Consider the following 23,768-nt stretch of genomic DNA (forward strand, 5'->3'; position numbering starts at 1 on the left):
ACGATTCAGGCCTTATGTTTTTTTTCAATTTGGGGGCCACACATGGCTGTGTTCAGGTTACTCGTGGCTTTGTGCTCAGGACATCCTTGGGATACCAACCAAGATTGGCTGATACAAGGCAAGGCCTTGTATCTCTCAGATCTAAACCAAAAAGTCTAGGGCTGGAACTATAGCTCAGCAGGTAGGGTGTTTGCTTTGCAGGCAGCCGACCCAGGTTCAAGTCCCGGCATCCCTTACGGTCCCCAAGCCTGACAGGAGTGATTCTGAGTGCCAAGCTGGACACTGCTGGGTGTGGATCCCCCCAAGTAAAGAAAATCCAACTGGGAAGGGGGACATTGCCAAATCAGGTCCTATAAATCCAGCTAACCTCAAACCTGTAATTAAACCGTCTGTAAGCTGAAGGTCAAACTGGGGAGAAACCTAAAAGGTAAATAAAGGTATTTTGTATTTCATAATGAAACCACTCTGAACATATGCAATGCTAAGAGAGCAGATTTCATTTGTGGAGCAATGAGGCAGTCTAGAGCAGAGGTCCTCAAACTTTTGTTTGTTTGTTTGTTTTTTCGGTCACACCCGGCAGCGCTCAGATTCTATGCTCAGATTCTATGCTCCTGGCAGGCTCAGGGACCATATGGGATGCTGGGATTTGAACCACAGATCTTCTGCATGCAAGGCAAACACCATACCTCCATGCTATCTCTCCAGCCTCAGCTCAAACTTTATAAACGGGGCCTGTTCACTGTCCCTCAGACCTTTGGAGGGGCGGATTATAGTAGAAACAAAAATTTTGAACAAATTTCTATGCACACTGCATATATCTTATTTTGAAGTGAAGAAACAAAATGGGAACAAATACAATATGTGGCCCACAGGCCATAGTTTGAGGACCACTAGCCCTACAATAATGGTGTTAGGGATGGGGTGGGGGCTCGGAATTGAGACAGTTTAGGTCAGTTCTAGAATAAGAACTGCTTTGTCTAGAATTTTAATTCTATAAAGGCCATGGGACGGATGGAAGTTTTGAAATGTGCCTACCTGGTGAGTGTCCCTTGTCTACCTGGGTCCCCCCAGCATGACTGGGGGACCACCAAGGCTGAATCTGATGCTTCCCAGCAGGTCAAAGGTGCCAAGATGGAGCCTAGGGCTTTGGGCATGTGGACATATGCTCCAGCCCTTGAAGTCAGTTCTGATAAAAAATTAATGCCACTTTATAATGTGGTAACACACCCATACACTTCCTATCTTCCCAGGTTTGGGGTCATGCTCAATGGTGCTCAGGGGTTACTTCTGGCATAGTGCTCAAGGGTCACTCCCAGTGGTCCTCAAGGGCCAGGAATACGTTCCTACAGGTACAGCACATATTGGCATCCTCTGAATCATTGCCAGGGCCCCCCCAATGTGGACTTCTGCAGAAACTCAAGGATTTTTTTCCTTTTTTTTTTTTATGTGTTTTTTGTTTTATGGGTCATACCCGGCAGCACTCAGGGGTTACTTCTGGCTCTGAACTCACAAAGCACTCCTGGTAGGCTCAGGGGACCATATGGCATGCCAGGAATTGAACAGGGGTCCATCTGTGTTGGCCACATGCTAGGCAAACGCTTACTGCTATGCTATAGCTCCAGCACCACAAGAATTTTTTATTTGTTTGTTTGTTTTGTTTTTGGGTCACACCCGGCAGCGCTCAGGGGTTACTCCTGGCTCTATGCTCAGAAATAGCTCCTGGTAGGGCCCGGAGAGATAGCACAGTGGCATTTTCCTTGCAAGCAGCCGATCCAGGACCAAAGGTGGTTGGTTCGAATCCCAGTGTCCCATATGGTCCCGCGCCTGCCAGGAGCTATTTAAAAAAAAAAAAAAAAGAAATAGCTCCTGGTAGGCTCGGGGGACTATATGGGATGGCAGGATTCAAACCACCGTCCTTCTGCATGCAAGGCAAACGCCTTACCTCCATGGTATCTCTCCGGCCCCAGGGATACCGGGATTTGAACCACCGTCCAGCATCTAAGGAAAATGCCCTACTGCTGTGCTATCTCTCCGGCCCTAGATTTTTTTTTTCTAAATGAACGCTCAGCTGTCCAGCATGCTAGGTGTAATGAACTGATAGACTGGCTGATATGTGGGTCTGTACTCTCTGCAACAGGCACATTTTCAGAGATAAGCAACTATTTTTCCGGACCCAGCAGTGTAAGCTCCTGGGTACCTGGGGATAGGGAGGGACCACAGTAAAGGTCAGAAAATGACAGAAGTCACTAAGCATAACCCTGATGGCTTATCTAAAAGGTCAGGGATGTGATGAACTCTCCTGCAACAGGGGAGAATCCCAGGACAAAGTCCTGATGAAAAAAAAATGGCTCTTTTGCCTTGCACAAAATGCCCCCTACACACGGCCAACCCAGGTTCGATCTCTGGGATCCCATAGTCTCCCCACCATCCTGCCAGGAGTAATTTCTGAGTGTAGAGCCAGACATAACCCCTGAGTGAAGCCAGGTATAGACAAAAAAAAGAAAAGAAAAAATGGGGGCCCAGCAGGTAAGGCTCTTGCTTCGTCAGCAGCTGACCCAGGTTTGATCACCAGCATCCCATATGGTCCCCTGAGCCACCAGGAATGATTCCTTAGAGCAGAACTAGGAGTAACCCCTGAGTATCTCTAAGTATTGCCCCAAAACAAAAAGCAAACAAACAAAAAAGGCTCTGTAAAGGCTGAAGCAATAACATTGTGAGGAAGGTGCTTGCCTTGTACATGGCAGATCCGGATTCAATCTCTGCTACCCCGTATGATCTCCTGAGCCAGGAGTAATCCCTGAGAATTGCCTGGGTGTAAATGCTTAAATGAAAAAAGAAAAAATCCTTAAGTTTCTACAAAAGTAGACATTGGACCCTAGAGATGACTCAGAGGAAGCAATTATATGCTTTACTTAAAGCAAAACCCAAAACAAATAGGGGTGAGGAAGATAGCCCAAAGAATGAGTAGACATAAGCTGGAGTCCCAAGTTCACTCTCCCGGCAAACCATGGTCCCAAGCACCAAAAAGAGCAAGTCCAAAGCAGCCCCTAAGCACCATGGGTGGGACCCAAAGAAGAAACAAACCAAAAAAATGGGGAACCAGGTCAGGGAGATAGTCCAACAGAAAAGGCACTGGACTTGCAAATGGCTAATCCAAGTTTGATTCCCAGCACCCCATAAGACCCCTGGAGCTCCTCCAGGAATTATCCCTGAGCACAGAGCCAGAAGTGATCTGAGGACTGCCAGATGTGGTCCCAAAGTCAAAAACTAAAACTGGGGGGCTGGAAGTGGTGTCCACCCACAAGAAGGTGACTAGCAAATGAGGTAAAGTATACACAGTGTGGAAGGCACACCAGGAGGAGCAGAGAAAGCAAAGGAACAGAGAAGTGACAGGAACAGAATATGCCTAGAGTGTGGGCAAAGGTAAGAAAGTGGGGGGGGGGGGGGCACGGAAGAAAAAAGGGATAAGGAAGGAACTAGAAAGACAAGACAGAGCACATGCAGCCGAGTCCCAGTGCCCTGGAGTGCCCATGAACCCCTTTAAGGGATCCAAAAATGCTCGAGTCCCTCCCCATTCCATGGCTATGATTAGCACTGAGACAGAAGCATGACCTTAGTTAGCACATCAAGCTCCTAGAAGTCCCTAAGTTCTTCAGGGCCACGCACTCCCCTTACATAGTGAAAGAAGTTTCCTTTACTTCACTGCCCTTGAGGAGTCCTTTGCCAAGTACTGTATCATAGTCAGAGGCCCCAAGGGAAGACGTGGCTGGTGGGGCCAGAGTGATAGGGCCTTTGCTTTGCACTTGGCCATTTCAGATTTGATCCAGATGAGTAGCTCCAGACTGGACTCGCCCCTCCTTCTCTCTTGCAACAAGCTGAGATTCTCCTTTGACTAAGCGTGAGGGGTTCTTTCGTTTGTTTTGGAGTCACACTCAGCTCTAGGACCAAATCCTGCTGGCTTGGGGAACCATCTAAAATGCTGTGGATCAAATCCAGGTCAGCCAAGTGCAAGGCAAATGCCCTCTCCGTTGAGCTATCATTTCACCCCCCACCCCCAACCCCCGTGATGTTTATTCTTGTGAATGCTCTGCACACAGCATCTCAAAACTAAAGCACATTGGGCTGAAATGATAGTTCGATCCCGAGCATCCCATATGCGTTTCCTGAGCCTGCCACAAGTGATTCCAGAGTGCAAAGCTAGAAGTAGCTCCTGAGCACGCAGGCTGTGGCCTCAAACCAAAAACAAAATTATATTAAAAGCACATCTTGGGGCCAGAGCCATGGCGCTAGAGGTAAGGCATCTGTTTTGCAAGCTCTAGCCTAGGACAGACCGAGGTTGGATCCTCCTGTGTCCCATATAGTCCCCCAAGCAGGAGCGATTTCTGAGCGCATAGCCAGGAGTAACCCCTGAGCATCACTGGGTGTGGAAAAAAAAAAAAAAAAAGCACATCTGCTGCCTCCAGAAATCCAGTGGGCAGTGGTTTATCTGATGAAATTTAAGGTGGGGGAGGGGGCCCGGAAACTGGAAGTTTGGAAAACTTTTATCTGCCTCAGGGAACTTTCCAAGATTTAGAGAAAAGAAAAGCCCTGAAAGTCACCAACGAGGTTTTGTGGTCTTGTTCTACTTTAGCATCTGTACCATCCTTTGGAATGTCCATGTTACTCGGTGAGTCAGGATTAATGTCCAAATGATCAACACAAGAATGATACCCAAAGCACATACAGGGGGTGAAGTGACCATTCAAGTCATAAGACACCTCAACGGATTTGGTTAGAAAGAGAATTGGAAAGGGGCTGACAGGATTTTAGATTTCATCCTGAAACCAATCCTGAAGAAAAATAAAACGTTTCTGAAAATGACATTTGAATACTGGTACTTTTTTTTTCTTAAATTTTGGGCCACACCCAGCAGTGTTCAGGGGTTACTTCTGGCTCTGTGCACAGGGGTCTTTCCTGTTGATGCTTGGGGGACCATTTGAGATGCCAGATATCAAACCCAGGTTAGCTGCATGAAAAGCAAACACTCTACCCACTATGCTATATCACTCTGTCCCCTGAAGACTGGTGCTTTTTCCAATAGATCAATCTTTTTCAGGTCAAATTTTCTTCGATGACTTAAGAGAAAACATGTCCCAAGGCACTGACTATTGGGAACAGAGAGAATCCATCTGTTTCCTCCATTATGCAAAATGCTGCTGATCCTCTGATTAGGTAGTCTTTGCTTTATAAAACAGTGAGTTTTTACAAAATCTGTTATTTATGTAAGCATTACAAAGGGCTTACATGTTTTCCAATGTTCTGTGACTTAGCAAATACTTTGTGAATGCCAAGGGTGCAAGGCAAGCACCCTACCCGCTGTACTATCTCTCTGGAACCAGAAAATATTCTTTAGAAAAGAGATTCCACAGCCTTGGTCCTTATATCTTCCCACACAGGGAGTATGCCTGGTTCTACAGATTAGGGGATTGCTCTGAAATTCTACACAACACATTTACCTTATCATTAACTGAAGCACAGTGGCTCAGCCAGATTGAATTTAAACAGGGACTAAAGGGGCCAGAGCAATAGGAAAGCAGGTAAGGCACTGCGTTGCACACAGCTGACCTCAGTAACCCACTTTGTTCCCTAAGCCCCACTAGGAATGATCCCTGAACACAGAGCCAAGAGAAAGCCCTGAGCACCACCAGAGATGGCCCCTGAACAAAAAATGAAATGTTGGGACCGGAGAGGTAAAGTGTCTGCCTTGCCGGCACTAGCCTAGGATGGACCGCGGTTTGATCCCCCAGCGTCCTATATGGTCCCCCAAGCCAGGATCGATTTCTGAGCGCATAGCCAGGAGTAACCCCTGAGGATTACCGGGTATGGCCCAAAAAACAAACAAACAAACAAAAAGAAATGGTTTATGGAGGCATGATGGGAGACAACTTCTAGTAATCAATGATAGAATCAGAGAAGGTTCAGGCAATGGCTGGAATGATAGCACAGCAAAGAGGGTGCTTGTCTTGCATGCAGTGGACCCAGGTTCAATCCTTGGCATCCCATATGGTCCCCTGAGACTGCCAGGAGCAATTTCTGAGCATAGAGTCAGGAGTAACCCCTGAAGCTACTGGGTTAGCAAAAAAGAAAAAAGAAAAAGACCAATTTGCAACAAAGTTTCTTCTGCTTTAAAAAAATTGATAATTTTGCAAGAGTTTCCTCTGTACTTTATGGTTCTTAGCCTTTCTTCCTTTTTCCCTCCCTATGGGTTTCCTCTCTGTTTCATTTCCTTCCCAAAGCAGCTGAAACCTCAGATGTGTGGTTCATTTCAGCTGTTTCCGAACCCCGTGGTCCTTCTGTCCTCTGCCCTTCCCACACTGCAAGTTCGTGCCCCTCTCTATGCAGCGCTTGTTCTGGGGGTGCAGATGTACATTGGCCAGAGAAAGACAGATACTTGGGTATGTTTTGGCCCTGCCCACAATGCTCAGTGCCCCCCCACCCCCGCTGAGCTTTCTCTGTTTTCACCCACACAGTAGACCTGAGCACTGCCATGTGTGGCCCCAAAACAAACAAACAAACAAAAAAAGTGCAGGGTCATTGAGCTAGTACACAAGGTCAGGTACTTGCCTTCACGTTGAATGACTGTTTTGATTTCAGGCACTGCATGGTTCTTCAAGCAACACCAGGAGAAACCTCTGAGCACTGAGCAGGGAGTATCTAACCACTGAGCATTACCGTAGGTGGTCTAAAACCACTCCCCCCCCAAAAAAAAGTAAATACATATTCTTCAAAGATATCACATGCATTCAACACTGTAACACTATTACCAGTCTTAACTCTTAAAAAAAGAAACATTGGGGGCCAGAGAGATAGCATAGAGGTAAAGCGTTTGCCTTTCATGCAGAAGGATGGTGGTTCAAATCTCAGCATCCCATATGGTCCCCCGAGCCTGCCAGGAGCGATTTCTGAGCATAGAGCCAGGAGTAAGTAATGCTTGAGCACTGCTGGGTGTGACCCAAAAACCAAAAAAAAAAAAAAAAAAAATAAAGAAAAGAAAAGAAAAGAAAGAAAGAACAAGGAAAATCAACTCCTCAAAAATGTAACTCAGGCCCTTCTGGAAGAAATCAAATTGCTATCTTTACCAGCATCTAGTTTAAACAAAAAAGAAAAAGCAGTTGGTATGAAAAAGGAGACCCTTTCTCGCTCCTTCCCATAGCAGACGTGTGTATTTTTTCCCAGCAGTTCCAGATGAGCTAGAAGTTCAAACCCTCCAATTATGAGTTGAGAGAATACAAACAAGCCCCCAACTCACTAAATTAAAAAAAAAAAAAATCCCCGGAGAGATAGCACAGCAGCGTTTGCCTTGCAAGCAGCCGATCCAGGACCTAAGGTGGTTGGTTCGAATCCCAGTGTCCCATATGGTCCCCCGTGCCTGCCAGGAGCTGTTTCTGAGCAGACAGCCAGGAGTAACCCCTGAGCACCGCTGGGTGTGGCCCAAAAAACAAACAAACAAAAAAAATCATGGGAAGTCTACCATCCCATAAGTGATCAAACTGATGTGAAAGACCATGAAGAAAGCTGATGATGGCCTGGAGCACAGATAAGGTCCCTAAGTTTAACACAGTTATAAAAGGAAGAGCTGATCTAAGGTGATTACAGCTTTAAGTGATCACAGACAGGTCCTAAAGGGATCAAGAAACAGCAAGAATAGCAAACAACTTTCACAAGCATGGGCCCTTTTGTTGTTTTACTAGAGATGCTCAGACCCTGTCGCAGGATCACACATGTACACATGTGATGTGTGTCCCAAGTACCGTCCGACTGCCCTGCCTAGTTCCCCCTTCTGCTCCCTCACATGTTTTCTGTCAATTCCAAAAGTTCCTGCGCTGGGGCCGGGAAGGTGGCGCTAGAGGTAAGGTGTCTACCTTGCAAGCGCTAGCATAGGACAGACCGAGGTTCTATCCCCTGGCGTCCCATATGGTCCACCCAAGCCAGGGGCAATTTCTGAGCGCATAGCCAGGAGTAACCCCTGAGCGTCAAATGGGTGTGGCCCAAAATCCAAAAAAAAAAAAAAAAGTTCCTGCGCTGACCAGGCCAACTGGCACAAAAGGTGACTGAGAATAGCCAATGAGAATGCTGCTGTGCCTGGCCACATATGTGAACAAACCCAACCAATTAGAATCCTAAGACATCACAGTTATCTGTGATCTAAGACATCTCCACCCACCTCTTTTATCTAAACTTTTTTATTTGTTCTTGGGCCACACCCAGGGGGGCTCAAGGGTTAATCCTGACTTTGAACTCAGAAATTACTCCTGACAGGTTTAGGGGACCATCTGTGATGCTGGAGATTGAACTCAGATCAGTGGCAAGCAAGGCAAGTGCCCTATCTGCTGAGCTACAGATCTGGCCCCTTAACTTTCTTGTGGGACCACATTCCGCATTGCTCAAAGCTTATTCCTGGCTCTGCATTCAGGAATCATGTCTGGCAGTGCTCAGGAAACTACATGAGGCACCAGGGATCAACTCTGGCAAGCACCCTGTGCAAGAGAAGGCTTTACCGGCCCTTCTTTTTTTTTTTTTTTTTTTTTGGTTTTTGGTTTTTGGGTCACACCTGGCAGTGCTCCTGGCTCCACGCTCAGAAATTGCTCCTGGCAGGCACAGGAGACCACATGGGACGCCAGGATTCGAACCAATGACCACCTGCATGAAAGGCAAACGCCTTACCTCCATGCTATCTCTCCGACCCCTTTACCGGCCCTTCTGATTTTGCCATTTGTGTATGAGAAAGTTCTGACAATATTAAATTGTGAAGAGGGAAAATTGTAGTATGGAAACAAATTCCCTTTGACTTCCTTCTCTCACCACCCTTTCCTTCTCTTACTAACAATTTTCTTTTCTTTCTCAAGTCCTTTCAGATAAAAATCAGCTTAGCACAGAGGTTCCTTTTTTTTTAAGTTGAGGGCTCTAGAAACAGAGAGAGAGAACAGGAGGGTTATGTATGTCTTGCATGCAGACAACCCCCTGGTTCGCTCTCTCAACATTACATATGGTCCTGCCAAAATTGATCCCTTAGCAGATAGATCCAGGAATAAACTCTAATCACTGGTGGGTGTGATTCAAACCCAAACCTCCACAAAAATATTGAGGGTTCCTGATGTGATTTTTTAAAACTAATTTATAAAAACTAAACTTAGGGGCTGCAGAGTTAGTAAGGTGGGTAGGGCACATGCTTGAAAGAGGCCAATCCAGGACAGACCTCAGTTCCATCCCCAGCATCCCATATGGTCCCCCAAGCCAGGAGTGATTTCTGAGCACATAGCCAGGAATAACACCTGAGCGTCACCAGGTTATGACCCACCCCCCAAAAAGAAACAATCCAGGTTCAAACCACCCCCCTGGCATCCCGTATGGTCCCTCAGCATCACCAGGGGTGATTCCTGAGTGCAGAGCCAGGAGTTAGCCCCTGAGCATTGCTAGATGTGCTCCCTCCCAAAATAAATAATAAAACAACCACAACTAAGCTAATAAGAACTTGTTATTGTTATCAGATAAATCAGACTGAGATTTAGATTCTTGACAGTTTGAAATCAAAATTAAAAATCTAAGAGCATGGGGCCAGAAAGATAGCACAGTGCACAGCAGGAGAGTGTTTGCCTTGCACGTGGCCAACCCTGAACAGACTTGGGTTCGATTCCTGGCATCCCATAAGGTCCCCTGAGCCTGCCATGAGTAATTTCTTTTTTTTTTTTTTTTTTTTTTTTTTGGTTTTTGGGCCACACCCTGTGACGCTCAGGGGTTACTCCTGGCTATGCACTCAGAAGTTGCTCCTGGCTTCTTGGGGGACCATATGGGACACCGGGGGATCGAACCGCGGTCCGTCCTTGGCTAGCGCAGGCAAGGCAGGCACCTTACCTCCAGCGTCACCGCCCGGCCCCGCCATGAGTAATTTCTAAGCACAGAGCCAGGAGTAACTCCTGAGCGCTGCTGGATGGGGCCCAAAAACCAAAAAATTAAAAAAAAAAAATCTAAGAGATGGAGAAATAGTCCAGGAGATCACTTAGCTTGCATGTGGCAGACCCAGGAACACTACCAAGTTTTGCTCAAAGATGGGGAAAAACATATATATGAAATCTAGTGTGTTAGGTAGGAAACAGGAAAGAAACAGTAGACCAATAGATCTTAACCCCACTCAGATGCATCCAAGGGCCCTCAGTATTCTCCATCAGCCTGACCACCTCCAGAGTCATTTCTGGCATGTGGTATAAATGCATGTGACAGGAAAGAACACCACTGCGATTGTAGGATGTTTGGAAAGAAAGGCAAACTCTCTCTTCCTTCCTGTTTAGGCTGGTGGTGCAGGAGAGACACAAGGCAATGCCTGTATCTGCACACTGACCTTGCCTATCACTCTAAATCCCCAGATCCGGAGCCTCTGCCTGCACTTTCTCTGCTTTTGATCACTCTTGTTCACAGCTATGGCTATTTACAAGGAGAAAATAAAAAGCGCAGGGCCAGCGTCATCGTACAAAGGGAAGGTCATTTACCTTGCCCATAGCTGACCCACAGTCCATTCCCGGCATCCCAATATGGTCCCCCGAGACTGCCAGGAGCTATCTCTGAGGGCAGAGCCAGGAGTAACCCCTGAGCACCGCTGGGTGTGGCCCCAAATCCCAAATACTCCTCTCCCAAAAAGAACAAGCCAGGAGTAAGCCCTGAGAACCACCAGGTGAGGCCCAAAAATAAAAGAAACAAAATAAATAAAAATCACCACTATCAGGGCCGGGAAGGTGGTGCTAGAGGTAAGGTGTCTGCCTTGCAAGCGCTAGCCAAGGAAAGATCGCGACCGCGGTTCAATCCCCTGCATCCCATATGGTCCCCCCAAGCCAGGAGCGATTTCTGAGCGCTTAGCCAGGAGTAGCCTCTGAGCATCAAACGGGTATGGCCCAAAAAACCAAAAAAAAAGAAAAAAAAATCATCACTATTGGGACTGGAGTGGTGACACAAGTAGTCTGCCTTGCCCACGCTAGCCTAGGATAGAATGCAGATTAATCCCCCTGTGTCCCATATGGTCCCCCAAGCCAGGAGCGATTTCTAAGCGCATAGCCAGGAATAACCCCTAAGTGTCACCGGGTATAGCCCAAGAAAAACAAATCAAAAAAAAAAAAAAATCACCACTGTTTGGCAAGGTTACATCAACAAGATGCAAGATGGCACTGAAGAGATGATACAGGTCTTAAGTTACTAGACCTATGTGCAGATGGACCAGGTTTGAGCCCCAGCACTATACAAAGTTCCCCTAAGCACCACCAGAAGTGATCTCTGAACACAAAACCAGGAGAAGTCCTAAGCATATTGGATGTGGCCCTAAGGTTACCCCACCAAAGGAAAAAAACAAAAACAAAAAAACAAAACAAAAGTAAGTGGCAAGGAGCCAGAGCAATAGCACAGTGAGTAGGGCATTTGCCATGCATTGGGGCCAATCCATGTTTGATTCCCGGCACCCAGTAAGATTCCCACAAGCCTTCCAAGAATGATTTCTGAGCACAGAGCCAGGAGTAATCCCTGAGTACCACCAGGTGTGGCCCCAAAACCAAAATATTTAATAATAATAATAGACAACAAATCCTAGAATAAAAATTGAGTTTTTAAAACTATGATCCTTTGGAGCTAGGGAAATATTGCAATGGATAGGACATTTGCCTTGCAAATAGCCAACCTGATTTTGATCCCCAGCATCCCATATGGCTCCCCAAACACCTTATTTCTTGAGTACAGAGCCAGAAGTAACCCCTGAGCATGGTCAGGTGAGGCCCCAAAACAAACAAACAAACAGGGGCCGGAATGGTGGCACAAACAGTGAGGCGCCTGCCTTGCTTGTGCTAGCCTAGGACAGACCGCAGTTCAATTCCCAGGCATCCCATATTGGTTCCCCAAGCCAGGAGCAATTTCTGAGCGAACAGCCTGGGTGTCACTGGGTGGGGCCGGAGGGGATGGGAGAACAAAACAAGCAAAGAAAAAAAATCATACACATGAAATAACCAAAGACAACCTAAAATAAATATATAAGGTCTCTGAGGGCTGATATTGAGTTGGCTCCAGACTTTACTTGGGCAAAGCTCAGTCACTGAAACTCATCTGGTGGTACTACTCCAGGCTCTGTGCTGGGGAGTGCAGGGCACGTCTTTTTCCAGCTGTCCACTGCAGACCATGTGCTCTGCGGACTCAAACCCAAGTCTCCCACATGCCCTGCATGTGCTCAGTCATGCTCCGCTCTCTCCAGCCTCCCACCAGGGGACTTGACCTGAGTTCCAGGTGAGCTCTAGCCACCCTCAGCTTCCAGGTGCAATGCCAGTCATTACAACCACTCACCCAGACCAGAACAGCACCCACATCTGCACCATGCCAAAAAGTTGAGCAGCACTACAGAAACGAATGACCAAAAAACACTGTGGGAACTAAGCATTGGAGCAAGAGGCCAGATTATTGAGGAAACTTGTGTGCAAACAACAGCAGAAAATGAAGGATCAACCCCAAGGAGAAATACAAGTTAAAACAAATAAATGAGAGCCTGGAGAGAGGGTTCAAAGGGCAAAGTGAGTGCTTTGCCTACCTCGATTAGATCCTGACACTGCCTGGTCCCCCAATCGCCACCAGTTGTGGCCCCATATCAAAAACAAATTTTAAAATGAAACCAGCTACAATGTATTATAGAACTGGGGGTGGGGGGGAGCTGGAACCATGTCAGGAGATGCTCAGAGCTTAGGGATCACTCCTAGGGATCACTCCTGGCAGGCTCAGGAACCATGAGATGCCAAGGATCAAACCCAAGTTGGTTGCATGCAAGGCAAATTCCCTCCCTGCTGTGCCCTGTTATTTTTTTTATTTTTATTTATTTATTTATCTATTTATTTATTTATTTATTTATTGTGGTTTTTAGGTCACACCTGGCAATGCTTAGGGGTTATTCCTGGCTCCAGGCTCAGAAATTGCTCCTGGCAGGCAGGAGGACCATATGGGATGCCGGGATTCAAATTGATGACCTCCTGCATGAAAGGCAAACGCCTTACCTCCATGCTATCTCTTCAGCCCGGCCCTGTTATTTTTGATTTGCATTAACACAGAGCTACACTCAAGAGCTATTTCTGGCTCTGTGCTCAGGAGTGACCCCTGATACTCTGAGGTACTGAGGATTGATTGACCCAGGCTCAGCTCCATGTAAAGTAGGTGCCCTCAGCCTCCTTCCCTCTTTCTGGCCAAAAGTGCTGGGTTCTTAAGTGACAAAATCACAACTCTGGTATCACTGTAGCTAATGAGATCGAACAACTAGAAACAACAAAGACTGGATCCTAATTAACTGGAGCAAGGAAGTATCCTTAAGGTTGTTACAATTACTACCCTATTCCTATGTTCCTTTGAGGCTAATGAACTGCCACAGACCACAGCAGCATTTTACAAATTAGACCTTCCCTAAGGTCAATTCTCCATCTGTAGATACTCAACTCACGAAAACGGGTAGCTGAAGAATTCGTTTTCAGATCAAGTTTCTTTTTGCCAGAAAATGTAAACAAAAATCTCAGCCAGAAACCTAGATTCATAACCTCATAACCTAAATTAAGGTTGATGTCCAAAATATTTCCCAATCCAGGCCAGAGATCAACAGTGCACTGGGGAGGGCACTCACCTTGCATAAGGGCATCCTGGGTTTGATACCTGGCATCACCCAAGTACTGCCAGAAGTGACCTCTGAGCACAGAGGCAGGAGTAAGTCCTGAGCACAGAAAGGTGTGGCCCACCTCAAAAAAAAGTTCCTGATCTTTGGGCCCTTTTTAGTTTTGCTTTGTTTTGGGGCCACACCAGGCAGCAGCACCAGGGTTTCCTCCTGGCTCTGCGCTCAGAAATCGCTCCTGGCAGGCTCAGGATGCCAGGGATCAAATCCCGGGTCAACTGTATGAAAGGCAAACACCCTACTGCTTTGCTATCACTCTGGCCCCTCTTTTTTTCATTTGACTAATAATAGTAGTCAACTACTACTATTCTGTTTTCCTTAAAGACCATCAAAAAGTTTAAGTCGAGAACAGTGAGTTAGTACAGGGGGTAGGCACATGCTTCACATCACTGACTCTGATTAGATCGCCAACATCGCACAGGATCCCCTAAGCACCACCACAGAGCCAGGAGTAAGCCCTGAGCAATGCTGGAGTAGCCCAAGCACCACAAAAAATTAAATAAATAAATAAATAAATAATATATATAGTGTATATATATATAGTGTGTATATATATAGTGTGTATATATATATATAGTGTGTATATATATATATAGTGTGTGTGTATATATATATATATATATATATATATATATATATATATATATATATATACAAGTCAGCCCTTGATGGGGTTGACTAATGGAGGGATGGAGAATGAGGTCTTTCCCCTCCAGCTCGGAGCACGCTTTTGCCACCCTGTTCAGCCGGCAGTTCTGAGGTGAAGTGGTGGGTAAAAGGCTAGCAGATAGTCAGACTTGTGAAAATATCAGCTTTATTCGGAGGACAAGATTGAAGCCAAAAGCCTCAGCATTAGTTCCAGCCAAAAAGCCCCCCCCCTTCCACAGACCCTTGCTTTTATCCCCCAGAATCAGGTACCACCCCATGGTGGGATCAGGTACCACCCAATGGTGGGAGCAGAATCAGGTACCACCCTAGGGTGGGAGCAGAATGCCAGGTCACACCCGAGGGTAGGGCACAATCACCGATCAGGGTAGGGTCAGTAACATAATAATCCCATGGAAATGTTTACATATACAACATATAGTATATATACTTCTTTCATCTCCCTCTTGCTCTGATAGATTTCAAGATGAGGAAGTGACATTATCCTCACTAAGGCATCAACCTTCACCAGAAATAGTGCAGTCAAGTCAACCTTGCTTGCTCTCTATCCCTCCCTTTTGGAGATCTTTTTTTTTTGTTTGTTTGGGGGCCACACCCAGCAGTGCTCAGGAGTTACTCGTGGCCCTGCGCTCAGAAATTGCTCCTGTCAGCCTCAGGATGCCAGGGATCAAACTCAGGTCGGTCCAGGGTTGGCTGTACGCAAGGCAAGCGTCCTACCGCCTCCAGAGATCTTCAACAAAAGCAAATCAAAGGCTCCACCGCCCCCTTACTACCTGCATGTGCTTCCTCCCTGCTGGAAGTAACACCCAAAGCAGCCTCTCCCTCCTTCATTCCTTGCCTGCCTCTCACCAACTCATCTCACTGGGGTTATCTGGGCCTCCCCACAATAGGTGCCTCAAACACTGGGCTAGTCTGCACACCCACAAGCTGCTGCTACACTATTCCGACCTGAACCCAGGACCCTACCTTCATCCCACTCTCTTCCTCCTTCCTCCCTCCAACCTCCTCAAGCACACAAAATTGATTATAACAACTCTATATATAAACACACATACATATATTTGTGTGTCTGATGATCTGAAAATGAGTGCACATAGGAACAAATTATCATTCAATGACTTTGTTCCATATTTGTTATTACAAGTGAAGGAGAGTGGGCAGGGGAGGGTTCTCACTTAGATACATTAAAATTTAGTACACAGGAGCTGGAGTGATAGTACAGCAGGTGAGGGCATTTGCCTTGCACACCGCAAACCCAGGTTCAATCCTTGGCATCCCATATGGTCCTCTAAGTCTACCATGAGTAATTTTTGAGTGCAGAGCCAGGAGTAACCCGAGTGCTGCCAGGTGTGGCCCAAAAAGCAAAAGAAAAAAAAAATACTTGTACACAAAATATGCCAGGAACACTCATTTTCTAGTCCTTTTTCCTAAATTTTGGTTCTCACCTGTCCAAACAGCCTTTATGTCAATGACCAAAATGTAATAATAGTCTCATGCTGCCAGATGGAGCAGCTGAGTTTCAAATTCCAAGTTTCAAATTCACTTGCTTTAGAAATCTATGACAGAGGCAACAGAGAGAGAGAGAGAGAGAGAGAGAGAGAGAGAGAGAGAGAGAGAGAGAGAGAGAGAGAGAGAGAGAGAGAGAGAGAGAGAGAGAAACAGAGTTAAGGCACTTAGATGCCTTGCATGGGGGAATTCCATTCAATCCCCAGGTACCCCAAGTACTGCCTAGAGAGATCCCTCATCACAGAACCACAAACAGTCCCTGGGCATCCTAGATGAGGTCCAAGGACTTCCCTCCAAACAAAATCTATTTTCTTACTTGCATAGCAAAAGAGGAGTTTGCTTTTCAAAAACATTGGAGCCAGGACAAACAGTCCTGGATGGAATGATAAAACCACTCAGGAAACTCGCCATGGTGAGAATGAGTTCCACAGACACAGGCTATGACAGTCCCAATGCCACTTTGTCTCTATGCTAAGGCTGCCAGTAAAATTCTCTCTCTCTCTTTCTCTCTCTCGTAAAAATTACACAGACACAATCACACACACTCTTGTTGGTTCAAATGGGCCAGCAAAACACACATACACACACACAACTTGTTCTCTTCCAAAAGTCCTATCCTATGGGCTAGAGATATAGTATAGCAGGAAGGGCATTTGCCTTGCTTATGGCACTCCATAAGGTCCTTCAAGCCTACCAGAAGCAATCCTAGAGCAGAGAGAGAAGCGAGTCCTCAATACAATCAGGTAAGGGACCCCCAACAACAAAATATATTCCTGCTCATGCCTGCTACCAGTTAGCAAAAGGACCTAAAGACCAAAGTCAGAAATGGATCAGGAGGCTGGTCAAAGCAAAACTGGGGCCGAAGAGATAGCACAGTGAATGGGGAGCATGCTTTGAATGCGGCTTTGATTTTAAGCACTATAAGGAGTGATTTCTTAGTGCAGAGCCAGGAGTAACCCAGAATATTGCCATGTATAGCCCCAAAACAAACTAATATTAATTTTTTTTAAAAAAGCAAAACTCTGGGGCCAGAGAAATAGCACAGCAGTAGGGCATTTGCCTTGCACATAGCTGATCCAGGACGGAGGGTGGTTCAACTCCCAGCAAACCACATGGTCCCCAGAGCCTGCCAGGAAATTTCCATTTTAACTGCCAAAGATTGTTTTATTTATTAATTTACTTATTTATTGGGTTTTGGGCCATACCGGGGGCGCTCAGGGATTACTCCTGGCTCTATGTTCAGAAATCACTCCTGTGCCAGGCAAGGCTGGAGAGAGTCCAGGGGTTCAAGCATTTGCCTCCCACTTAGCTAACTTCAGCTCAAACTCTGGCACAACACTGGTTCCCCAATTTCTACCCCTAAGCACAGAGCCAAGAGTAAGCTCAAAGCACTGAAGGGTGTGGTCCAATACACCCACCCAATTTTTTTTCATCTTAACAGGTAGATAACAAAAGTTGCAGGCTTTCTCGTGTGGCCGAAACCCCTAAATATTACAGTTAACCATTCAATTCCCCTCAGTTCCACAATAGAAACTTCTATAAAGCCCTGAGTTGGACCCTGAAGGTAGAAGTAGGAAATGAAGGCTCTATGTTATCAGTGTGAAGACAGAGCACATACCAATTTTCTCAATTTGGAGGAAACCAATGTCAGGACATTATGTTAGGTTTGTCATCATTTGTTTATAAAACTTTATTTTGAGACGGTGATAACAGTAATTTGCTCCTATCCTGAGACTTAATTTACACCCTGAGTCTCTAGGTAAACATCTCAATAGAAGCCTTCTAAAACTCCAGCTCATCAACTGAGCCTTCTAAATGCTTGGGAAATTTTTCTCCTTTCAGAGCAACCAAACTGATGGGAATAACAGTACAACAAAACTCGTGGGTCCCAATTCATAAAACCCAGGGACTAGGAATTTAAGATCAATTTCACAAGAAAAATTTGCAGGAAAACATGGTCTCTCACTCACTGCTTAACTGCACTGAAAGGCCAGAATGATAATACAACAGGTAAGATGCTTGCCTTGTGTGTGACTGGCTGATTCCCAGTATCTCCTGCCAGGATTGATCCCTGGGTACAAAGTCAGGAGAAGTGGGGCCGGTGAGGTGGCGCTAGAGGTAAGGTGTCTGGTCTTGTAAGCGCTAGCCAAGGAAGGACCGAGGTTTGATCCCCAGCATCCCATATGGTCCCCCCAAGCCAGGGGCAATTTCTGAGCACTTAGCCAGGAGTAACCCCTGAGCATCAAACGGGTGTGGTCGGAAAAACAAACAAACAAAAAAACAAACAAAAAGAACATATGTGTCAGTTCAAAACTATGGGGCTGGAGAGAGAGCATGGAGGTAAGGTGTTTGCCTTTCATGCAGGAGGTCATCGGTTCAAATCCCGGCATCCCATATGGTCCCCCATACCTGCCAGGAGCAATTTCTGAGCGTGGAGCCAGGAATAACTCCTGAGCACTGCCAGGTGTGACCCAAAAACCAAAAAAAAAAAAAAAAAAAGTCAGGAGAAACCCTGAACACCACCAGCTGTGGCAAAAGAATAAAATAAAATAAATAAATAAAATAGTATTATATATGCATATAATATATATATATATATATATATATATATTGGGCTCGAGAGACAGTACAACTGTTAAGACATTTCCCCTTGCTAGCACCTGACCTGAGTTTGACCCCTCCCCCAGTAGCACATATGGTCCCCAGAGCCTGCCAAGAGTGATCCCTCAGCACAGAGCCAGAAGTAAGCCCTAAACACAGCTGGGTGTGGCCCCAAAATAAAACAAATTCATCACGTTCCTCAGGGCATTATTCTAAATATCTCAGAACATAAAACTCATTCTTAACACAGCCAAGATGTATTATTATAGATACATTACCTACTTGATAGGTTGAGCTCATTTTTTACTAGTCAGCTATGACATACAAGCTTATTGACATACAAATTTGACATGATCTTAGGAGATAGCTGGGGAGAAGGAAGTATAATGCCAGTAGTTTTTCAACTTTGCTGTGAAAGAGAAATTCCAGGACAACTTGTTGAAATACTGTTTGAGGTCAGGTGAGATGATAAGAACTCACCTTAAATTTATCTTACCTTTTCTTCACTTTGGTGTGGGGTCCACACCCAGCATTGCTGATAAGCTATTTCAGGAGTAGGCTGTGGGGTGGGGGCACTCCTGGTTGTGTTTGGGGAATCATGATATGTGGATCAACCCAGGTTTCCAGCACACAAAGCATGCACTCCAGACCTTTGAGGCATCTTCCCAGCCACCAAAACTGTACTTTAAAAGCAATTCAGGTACAGGAGTGAGGAACAAATAGTACAGGGACACTGGCTTTGCATATGTTTAATCCCCAACATCCCACATGGTCCCCAAGTCTACCAGGAGTAATTTCTGAGCATAGAGCCAGTCAACCACTGAGCATCACTAGATGTGGCCCAAAAAAGCAAATAAAAAAAAACAAAAAAACAAAAAAACACTTTTTTTAATTAAGAAAAAGAGCTTGGGCCTGGAGAGATAGCACAGCAGTGTTTGCCTTGCAAGCAACCGATCCAGGACCAAAGGTAGTTGGTTTGAATCCCAGTGTCCCATATGGTTCCCCGTGCCTGCCAGGAGCTATTTCTGAGCAGACAGCCAGGAGTAACCCCTGAGCACTGCCGGGTGTGGCCCAAAAACAAAAACAAAAAAAAAAAAAAAGAAAAAGAAAAGAAAAGAAAAGAAGGATGGTGGATCAAATCCCAGAATCCCATATGATCCCCTGAGCCTGCCAGGAGCCATTTCTGAGTGTAGAAGAACCAGGAGGAGTAACCCCTGAGTGCTGCCGGGTGTGACCCAAAAGACAAAAAAAAAAAGGAAAAGAGACTAGAGCGATAGTACAGCAGGAAGGGTACTTCCTTGCAAGAAACTGATTCAAGTTTGATCCCCAGCAACCCATATATATGATCCCCAGAGCCTGCCAGGAGTGATCCTTTAGTACAGAGTAAGTCCTGTGCACCAAAAGATATACTAACCCAAAACACTACCCCCAAAATATTTTAATTAAAAAATAATAAAAACATAACTCACGGTCAAAGTCTAAGGGTAAAGGCACTTGCCTTGCATGCAGCTGACCCAGGTTTAATCCCTGGCACTGCATATGGTCCCTTAAGCACAGCCTGAAATCACTTTTTTTTGGGGTGGGTGGAGGTTGAGCAATACCCAGGAATGCTTAGGGTTTACTACTGGCTCAAGAATTACTCCTGGTGATGCTCAGGGGGACCATATGGGATCTTTCAAGGCAAGCACTCTCCCCACAGTGCTCTCTCTCTCATGCCTAAGGGGGGTTGAGGGGTTGCTATAGATTGCAGAGCCAGGACTAGCCCCTGAGCACCATTGGTCATGTGACCTCATGTGACCCCAATATTCAAAAATAATAATAATAATAATAATAATAATAATAATAAAACTCCAATTATTACTGAGAAATAATTTGACTTTGGGAATCTTCATCAGTGAGTGAAGTCATTCAAATACGAAATGACCATTCCAAAGTGAAAATCTTTACAGCTGTGGAATTTGCACTGAGTAACATAAACTCGACCCGCCAAGTAATTCTTATTCACAATGGAAGCGGATTAAAATGTTGAGTAAAGAAATTGATCAGCACTGCCTCCTTCACCACTTCCAGGGGATTTACAGTTGTCAAACTCAGGCATGTGATGGGACAGACTGGTGAACTCTGACAAGATTCTACAACCAATATGGGAGCAAAAAGGGAAACTGTTAGTCAGCTAAAAAAAAAAAAAAAAAGGCTAAGAAGGACAAACATTTCAGGGAATTCACTTGCTACCACTCATTTTATGCCCTATTTCACAATGCTTAGTATCTGAACAATCCACTGGGTTCCAAAGTACATCAAAAATGAGCTCCGTTTCCTCCCTCACTCTGGCAGAATAATAATAAGAGTTTTGTAAAGGTACCATGTGCTACAGAAATTTCAACTAATACATTCTTAAAAAAAAACACAGTTGTAACGTAGGTATTCTTTATAGGAACTACTCAAAAGAGATTTAAATAGTTTTAATGCCATCAATTACATTAGAGGATCTTTCATTTCTCATTTAGATTGATTTAAAATAAATTCCTGGCTTCTTCCCAAACTGACAGGAAAAAAATTCTACCAAATACTAAAAGAACGTTTAGACTATCTATCTATCTATCTATCTATCTATCTATCTATCTATCTATCTACAACATATATGTTTTTATAAACAAACATCCTTAGGTAACTTTTTTTTAAGTTTTTAAAGCCTCTATTCCAGACATAGAAACCTTAACTTAGAGGAATAGTCAAGTTGCCATACTCATCTAAAAATAAATGAATCTATTCCTCCTACTGTTGGTGGTGAGGTTTTTTGTTTTTTGTTTTTTTTTTTTTCTGAGCTGGAGAGTAGCACTACACAAACCAGATCCTGTCCTCTGATCCCATCCACCTCATCCAGAAGCTTGTGTTCAAAAGGATTAGAAACACTGCCTCCCCACTGACAAGAACTGGGATTTTCCAGATGCATACAAATCTGTCTGTATGGTATTTGTTTTTATTGTCCGTACTTGTTTGGTTTTGTTTCTTTTTACCGCGCTTCTAGGGCTGGTACCGGTTTTGATCCCACAAATAGCTGCTGGATGCCCAAGCGGATCAGCAGCACAAAGAAAGAAACGCATCTCCCTTGCAGACCCTTGCAGACCAGTGAAATGTCAGGCTGCAGCTGCTTGCCCTCAAAATAACAACTGGCGAAAAAAGCAAAGTTCTAACAGGAAACTTTCCCAATTTAAGTTGACTGTCCAAATTGAAAGGAAAGGGGAAAGAGAAAGAAAGAAAAGAAAATCCTCCATAGAATAGGCTCCATAGAGCTCCAACAGGGAAACCAACAGCTCGCTTTACTAATTCTTCCAAAGCTCAGCAAGCAAGCAGCCTTTCTTGGGGTCCGGGTGGGGGGGGGAGAAAAAAAAAGCAACAAAAGATGCCCAGAGGAAATGCAATCGCCTAAGTAGTTTTCTAAGCCCAAGGCAAAAAGGACTCAAGGAAGGAATAACCAATCCTAAGCCTCCGGGGCTGCATTTTTCTTGGGTTCAGTCTGCAGGCAAGCTCCCCGTTCCAGCAAGCCAAGCCTTGGGGGTCCGGTGCGTAATAGGGAAGGAAGGCGCGGCGGAGCCACCCGGAGCAGAGCGCGCGGCCCCCGAAGGAAGACCGAGAGAGCCAGCCAGGCAGCCAGCCTGCCTGCCTGCAACCCAACCCAACCCAACCCAACCCAACCCAGCCGAACCGAACGAACGGCATTGATTGCCCTTGATTTTTGCGATTTTTTTTTATTTTTGCAAGAACCTTAGAACAAGCTTGGGGGGGGAAGAAGGTGCAATTAGAGCCTGGGGGACTCAAGGCCGTGGAGGGGTGGAAGGGAGGTGCGATGCAGCCCTGGAGCCCCCCAGGAGGCTTTTCTGGGGGAGGCGACGGAGGGCACCGAGGTCAGGCCGGGAAGGAGGCAGCGCACTCCGGGGTGGGGGGCGCCCTGAAGGAGGAGGGGACCCCCCTTACAATCCGGGACCATCTCAGGGCTGCTGCTTCCTTCCAAGCCCGTCCCGGGGTCCCCACCCCCCACCCCCGAGGACAACGGGGAAAGGATGGGGCGCGGGGCCAGGCCGCCGCCGTGCAGCCAGCCCCCCCAGTCTTCCTCACCTCATCTCCAGGAGGGTCCGCGGCGGCCGCCCCCGAGGACAAATCAGTGCAGCTCGCACTGGGGCGCGGGGAGGGACGCCGGAGCCGCAGCCCCGCACACCATCCCCGCCCGCCTCCTTCTCGCCTCTCCGCCTCTCCGCGCGTCCCGGAGCCCCGCTCGCTCGGGCTTCTTCTCCCTCGCGGGCCTCCGTACTACGGAGCAACCAAACTGCGCTCCTTCTCTCTCTCCCTCCCTGCCAGCTCCGCTCCCCGATTCCTCCTTCCTTCGCTCCCTCGCTCCCTCTAAGGGCTCCCGCCTCTCTCTCGCCTGAGCTCCTCAGTTCCGCCCACTCGCAGGGGGTCTCGCCCACCTGGGGGCGTGGCGATTATAGCCACCAATCAGAATGAGGGTACTCCACCAAGCCCCGCCCCTTGAAACAGCAAGCCCCGCCCATGACGGGCTGCTCTGAAAAGGGGGCGGATCGGTTCAAAGAGGAATTGGAGAGAACGGAATGGCGGCAGAACACTGCCGTCCGTCAGCGAGGGCCCGGGGAGGCGGAGCGGGAGGAGGAGGAGGAGGAATTTTTCTTTTTTTTTTTTCTTCTGCTTGGCACGCCCTCTAGAGGATGCCACCCGAATTATTCTTTGGGTCGGCTTTCTTTCTTTTTTTTTTTTTTTTAAAGCTTTGGAGGTTTTTCCTCCCATCCCCCGCAATAAAATAAAAAAATAAAGAGGCTGGAGAGATGACATGGAATAGGGCGTTTGCCTTGCATGCAAAAGGATGGTGGTTCGAATCCCGGCATCCCATATGGTCCTCCCATTAGAGCCGGCCAGGAGTGATTTCTGAGCACAGAGCCAGAGTAACCTGAGTGCTGCTGGGTGTGACCCAAAAACAAAAAAAATTAAAAATAATAAATAAATAAAAAGCTTTTGAGATTAAGAAGATTTGAGATTTATAGAGACTTGATTCTGCTGTCTCAAATTCAATTCCTTGGGAGACACTAGTTAGAATAGGCATTCAAGCCCAGTTCAGGAAGGTTTGAATGGAAACAATTAAGCAGCGCAAGGGCTACACCAGCCAACAACGCAGGTGTCCTGGGGGAGATGATGGGAATGAGGATGGGATGAGGATGGGTCACGGTCTTCCCACTGCAATTTGCATAAAGTGGTACCCTAGTCCGCAAGGACCACTTGG

General features: G+C 46.2%; 1 protein-coding gene across 1 annotated transcript in view; it reads right to left on the bottom strand.

Annotated features, from left to right (window-relative positions):
* The window catches only part of ITSN1 (intersectin 1), a 229,022-nt gene extending 206,199 nt beyond the window's left edge, over positions 1–22,823 (bottom strand). Inside the window, exon 1 of the mRNA XM_049785739.1 lies at positions 22,595–22,823. The gene's annotated coding sequence lies outside the window, so the exon portion shown is untranslated. The remainder of the gene's footprint in view (positions 1–22,594) is intronic.
* Positions 22,824–23,768: the final 945 nt, after the last annotated feature.

Source organism: Suncus etruscus, chromosome 13, assembly GCF_024139225.1.
Source record: "Suncus etruscus isolate mSunEtr1 chromosome 13, mSunEtr1.pri.cur, whole genome shotgun sequence".
Taxonomy (NCBI): Eukaryota; Metazoa; Chordata; class Mammalia; order Eulipotyphla; family Soricidae; genus Suncus; species Suncus etruscus.